This window comes from Fistularia commersonii, chromosome 17, assembly GCF_037954325.1.
Source record: "Fistularia commersonii isolate RoL2024-O1a breed Wild chromosome 17, RoL_Fcom_v1.0, whole genome shotgun sequence".
Classification (NCBI taxonomy): Eukaryota; Metazoa; Chordata; class Actinopteri; order Syngnathiformes; family Fistulariidae; genus Fistularia; species Fistularia commersonii.
The window spans coordinates 2,171,829-2,177,828 of record NC_141300.1 but is presented as its reverse complement, the minus strand read 5'-3'; positions in this window follow the sequence as shown (position 1 = coordinate 2,177,828).

The window sequence follows — 6,000 nt, the reverse complement described above, 5'->3', positions numbered from 1 at the left end:
ACTGGTATGCTCGACGCTGAAGAAGTACCAGGTGGTCCAGTGAGTGGTGTTGTAGACTCTGTGGTTTGTTTTGTTGGTTCCGATGTGACAGGCGTAGTAGGTGGCAATGTAGATTTGGTGGACGTGTGTGGTCCTATTGTTGAGGGGGCCTCAGTAGATCTGGGTGTGGTTTGTTCCCCAGACGGTGTAGTAGGCCCTGTTGTGGTTGTCTGTTTTGTTGTTGGAGGCTCTGTCGTCCTGGATGTGGATACAGGGGTGCTTGGTCCTTCAGTTGTTACAGGTGGTCTAGGTGGTAAGGATGTAGATTCTGTGGTTGTGGTTGGCTGTTTTGTGGTTGGAGGTGTAGTTGGTGGGATGGTTGATTTTGTGGTTGTGGATGATTGCTGTGTTGTTGGAGGCTCGGTAGTCTTGGGTGTAGACACTGGTATGCTCGACGCTGAAGAAGTACCAGGTGGTCCAGTGAGTGGTGTTGTAGACTCTGTGGTTTGTTTTGTTGGTTCCGATGTGACAGGCGTAGTAGGTGGCAATGTAGATTTGGTGGACGTGTGTGGTCCTATTGTTGAGGGGGCCTCAGTAGATCTGGGTGTGGTTTGTTCCCCAGACGGTGTAGTAGGCCCTGTTGTGGTTGTCTGTTTTGTTGTTGGAGGCTCTGTCGTCCTGGATGTGGATACAGGGGTGCTTGGTCCTTCAGTTGTTACAGGAGGTCTAGATGGTAAGGATGTAGATTCTGTGGTTGTGGTTGGCTGTTTTGTGGTTGGCTGTTTTGTGGTTGGAGGTGTAGTTGGTGGGATGGTTGATTTTGTGGTTGTGGATGTTTGCTGTGTTGTTGGAGGCTCGGTAGTCTTGGGTGTAGACACTGGTATGCTCGACGCTGAAGAAGTACCAGGTGGTCCAGTGAGTGGTGTTGTAGACTCTGTGGTTTGTTTTGTTGGTTCCGATGTGACAGGCGTAGTAGGTGGCAATGTAGATTTGGTGGACGTGTGTGGTCTTAGTGTTGAGGGGGCCTCAGTAGATCTGGGTGTGGTTTGTTCCCCAGACGGTGTAGTAGGCCCTGTTGTGGTTGTCTGTTTTGTTGTTGGAGGCTCTGTCGTCCTGGATGTGGATACAGGGGTGCTTGGTCCTTCAGTTGTTACAGGAGGTCTAGGTGGTAAGGATGTAGATTCTGTGGTTGTGGTTGGCTGTTTTGTGGTTGGAGGTGTAGTTGGTGGGATGGTTGATTTTGTGGTTGTGGATGATTGCTGTGTTGTTGGTGGCTCGGTAGTCTTGGGTGTAGACACTGGTATGCTCGACGCTGAAGAAGTACCAGGTGGTCCAGTGAGTGGTGTTGTATACTCTGTGGTTTGTTTTGTTGGTTCCGATGTGACAGGCGTAGTAGGTGGCAATGTAGATTTGGTGGACGTGTGTGGTCCTATTGTTGAGGGGGCCTCAGTAGATCTGGGTGTGGTTTGTTCCCCAGACGGTGTAGTAGGCCCTGTTGTGGTTGTCTGTTTTGTTGTTGGAGGCTCTGTCGTCCTGGATGTGGATACAGGGGTGCTTGGTCCTTCAGTTGTTACAGGAGGTCTAGGTGGTAAGGATGTAGATTCTGTGGTTGTGGTTGGCTGTTTTGTGGTTGGAGGTGTAGTTGGTGGGATGGTTGATTTTGTGGTTGTGGATGATTGCTGTGTTGTTGGTGGCTCGGTAGTCTTGGGTGTAGACACTGGTATGCTCGACGCTGAAGAAGTACCAGGTGGTCCAGTGAGTGGTGTTGTAGACTCTGTGGTTTGTTTTGTTGGTTCCGATGTGACAGGCGTAGTAGGTGGCAATGTAGATTTGGTGGACGTGTGTGGTCCTACTGTTGAGGGGGCCTCAGTAGATCTGGGTGTGGTTTGTTCCCCAGACGGTGTAGTAGGCCCTGTTGTGGTTGTCTGTTTTGTTGTTGGAGGCTCTGTCGTCCTGGATGTGGATACAGGGGTGCTTGGTCCTTCAGTTGTTACAGGAGGTCTAGGTGGTAAGGATGTAGATTCTGTGGTTGTGGTTGGCTGTTTTGTGGTTGGCTGTTTTGTGGTTGGAGGTGTAGTTGGTGGGATGGTTGATTTTGTGGTTGTGGATGATTGCTGTGTTGTTGGAGGCTCGGTAGTCTTGGGTGTAGACACTGGTATGCTCGACGCTGAAGAAGTACCAGGTGGTCCAGTGAGTGGTGTTGTAGACTCTGTGGTATGTTTTGTTGGTTCCGATGTGACAGGCGTAGTAGGTGGCAATGTAGATTTGGTGGACGTGTGTGGTCTTATTGTTGAGGGGGCCTCAGTAGATCTGGGTGTGGTTTGTTCCCCAGACGGTGTAGTAGGCCCTGTTGTGGTTGTCTGTTTTGTTGTTGGAGGCTCTGTCGTCCTGGATGTGGATACAGGGGTGCTTGGTCCTTCAGTTGTTACAGGAGGTCTAGATGGTAAGGATGTAGATTCTGTGGTTGTGGTTGGCTGTTTTGTGGTTGGAGGTGTAGTTGGTGGGATGGTTGATTTTGTGGTTGTGGATGATTGCTGTGTTGTTGGTGGCTCGGTAGTCTTGGGTGTAGACACTGGTATGCTCGACGCTGAAGAAGTACCAGGTGGTCCAGTGAGTGGTGTTGTAGACTCTGTGGTTTGTTTTGTTGGTTCCGATGTGACAGGCGTAGTAGGTGGCAATGTAGATTTGGTGGACGTGTGTGGTCTTATTGTTGAGGGGGCCTCAGTAGATCTGGGTGTGGTTTGTTCCCCAGACGGTGTAGTAGGCCCTGTTGTGGTTGTCTGTTTTGTTGTTGGAGGCTCTGTCGTCCTGGATGTGGATACAGGGGTGCTTGGTCCTTCAGTTGTTACAGGAGGTCTAGATGGTAAGGATGTAGATTCTGTGGTTGTGGTTGGCTGTTTTGTGGTTGGAGGTGTAGTTGGTGGGATGGTTGATTTTGTGGTTGTGGATGTTTGCTGTGTTGTTGGAGGCTCGGTAGTCTTGGGTGTAGACACTGGTATGCTCGACGCTGAAGAAGTACCAGGTGGTCCAGTGAGTGGTGTTGTAGACTCTGTGGTTTGTTTTGTTGGTTCCGATGTGACAGGCGTAGTAGGTGGCAATGTAGATTTGGTGGACGTGTGTGGTCTTAGTGTTGAGGGGGCCTCAGTAGATCTGGGTGTGGTTTGTTCCCCAGACGGTGTAGTAGGCCCTGTTGTGGTTGTCTGTTTTGTTGTTGGAGGCTCTGTCGTCCTGGATGTGGATACAGGGGTGCTTGGTCCTTCAGTTGTTACAGGAGGTCTAGATGGTAAGGATGTAGATTCTGTGGTTGTGGTTGGCTGTTTTGTGGTTGGCTGTTTTGTGGTTGGAGGTGTAGTTGGTGGGATGGTTGATTTTGTGGTTGTGGATGTTTGCTGTGTTGTTGGAGGCTCGGTAGTCTTGGGTGTAGACACTGGTATGCTCGACGCTGAAGAAGTACCAGGTGGTCCAGTGAGTGGTGTTGTAGACTCTGTGGTATGTTTTGTTGGTTCCGATGTGACAGGCGTAGTAGGTGGCAATGTAGATTTGGTGGACGTGTGTGGTCTTATTGTTGAGGGGGCCTCAGTAGATCTGGGTGTGGTTTGTTCCCCAGACGGTGTAGTAGGCCCTGTTGTGGTTGTCTGTTTTGTTGTTGGAGGCTCTGTCGTCCTGGATGTGGATACAGGGGTGCTTGGTCCTTCAGTTGTTACAGGAGGTCTAGGTGGTAAGGATGTAGATTCTGTGGTTGTGGTTGGCTGTTTTGTGGTTGGAGGTGTAGTTGGTGGGATGGTTGATTTTGTGGTTGTGGATGATTGCTGTGTTGTTGGTGGCTCGGTAGTCTTGGGTGTAGACACTGGTATGCTCGACGCTGAAGAAGTACCAGGTGGTCCAGTGAGTGGTGTTGTAGACTCTGTGGTTTGTTTTGTTGGTTCCGATGTGACAGGCGTAGTAGGTGGCAATGTAGATTTGGTGGACGTGTGTGGTCTTATTGTTGAGGGGGCCTCAGTAGATCTGGGTGTGGTTTGTTCCCCAGACGGTGTAGTAGGCCCTGTTGTGGTTGTCTGTTTTGTTGTTGGAGGCTCTGTCGTCCTGGATGTGGATACAGGGGTGCTTGGTCCTTCAGTTGTTACAGGAGGTCTAGATGGTAAGGATGTAGATTCTGTGGTTGTGGTTGGCTGTTTTGTGGTTGGAGGTGTAGTTGGTGGGATGGTTGATTTTGTGGTTGTGGATGATTGCTGTGTTGTTGGAGGCTCGGTAGTCTTGGGTGTAGACACTGGTATGCTCGACGCTGAAGAAGTACCAGGTGGTCCAGTGAGTGGTGTTGTAGACTCTGTGGTTTGTTTTGTTGGTTCCGATGTGACAGGCGTAGTAGGTGGCAATGTAGATTTGGTGGACGTGTGTGGTCCTACTGTTGAGGGGGCCTCAGTAGATCTGGGTGTGGTTTGTTCCCCAGACGGTGTAGTAGGCCCTGTTGTGGTTGTCTGTTTTGTTGTTGGAGGCTCTGTCGTCCTGGATGTGGATACAGGGGTGCTTGGTCCTTCAGTTGTTACAGGAGGTCTAGGTGGTAAGGATGTAGATTCTGTGGTTGTGGTTGGCTGTTTTGTGGTTGGCTGTTTTGTGGTTGGAGGTGTAGTTGGTGGGATGGTTGATTTTGTGGTTGTGGATGATTGCTGTGTTGTTGGAGGCTCGGTAGTCTTGGGTGTAGACACTGGTATGCTCGACGCTGAAGAAGTACCAGGTGGTCCAGTGAGTGGTGTTGTAGACTCTGTGGTATGTTTTGTTGGTTCCGATGTGACAGGCGTAGTAGGTGGCAATGTAGATTTGGTGGACGTGTGTGGTCTTATTGTTGAGGGGGCCTCAGTAGATCTGGGTGTGGTTTGTTCCCCAGACGGTGTAGTAGGCCCTGTTGTGGTTGTCTGTTTTGTTGTTGGAGGCTCTGTCGTCCTGGATGTGGATACAGGGGTGCTTGGTCCTTCAGTTGTTACAGGAGGTCTAGGTGGTAAGGATGTAGATTCTGTGGTTGTGGTTGGCTGTTTTGTGGTTGGAGGTGTAGTTGGTGGGATGGTTGATTTTGTGGTTGTGGATGATTGCTGTGTTGTTGGTGGCTCGGTAGTCTTGGGTGTAGACACTGGTATGCTCGACGCTGAAGAAGTACCAGGTGGTCCAGTGAGTGGTGTTGTAGACTCTGTGGTTTGTTTTGTTGGTTCCGATGTGACAGGCGTAGTAGGTGGCAATGTAGATTTGGTGGACGTGTGTGGTCCTATTGTTGAGGGGGCCTCAGTAGATCTGGGTGTGGTTTGTTCCCCAGACGGTGTAGTAGGCCCTGTTGTGGTTGTCTGTTTTGTTGTTGGAGGCTCTGTCGTCCTGGATGTGGATACAGGGGTGCTTGGTCCTTCAGTTGTTACAGGAGGTCTAGATGGTAAGGATGTAGATTCTGTGGTTGTGGTTGGCTGTTTTGTGGTTGGAGGTGTAGTTGGTGGGATGGTTGATTTTGTGGTTGTGGATGTTTGCTGTGTTGTTGGAGGCTCGGTAGTCTTGGGTGTAGACACTGGTATGCTCGACGCTGAAGAAGTACCAGGTGGTCCAGTGAGTGGTGTTGTAGACTCTGTGGTTTGTTTTGTTGGTTCCGATGTGACAGGCGTAGTAGGTGGCAATGTAGATTTGGTGGACGTGTGTGGTCCTATTGTTGAGGGGGCCTCCGTAGATCTGGGTGTGGTTTGTTCCCCAGACGGTGTAGTAGGCCCTGTTGTGGTTGTCTGTTTTGTTGTTGGAGGCTCTGTCGTCCTGGATGTGGATACAGGGGTGCTTGGTCCTTCAGTTGTTACAGGAGGTCTAGGTGGTAAGGATGTAGATTCTGTGGTTGTGGTTGGCTGTTTTGTGGTTGGAGGTGTAGTTGGTGGGATGGTTGATTTTGTGGTTGTGGATGATTGCTGTGTTGTTGGAGGCTCGGTAGTCTTGGGTGTAGACACTGGTATGCTCGACGCTGAAGAAGTACCAGGTGGTCCAGTGAGTGGTGTTGTAGACTCT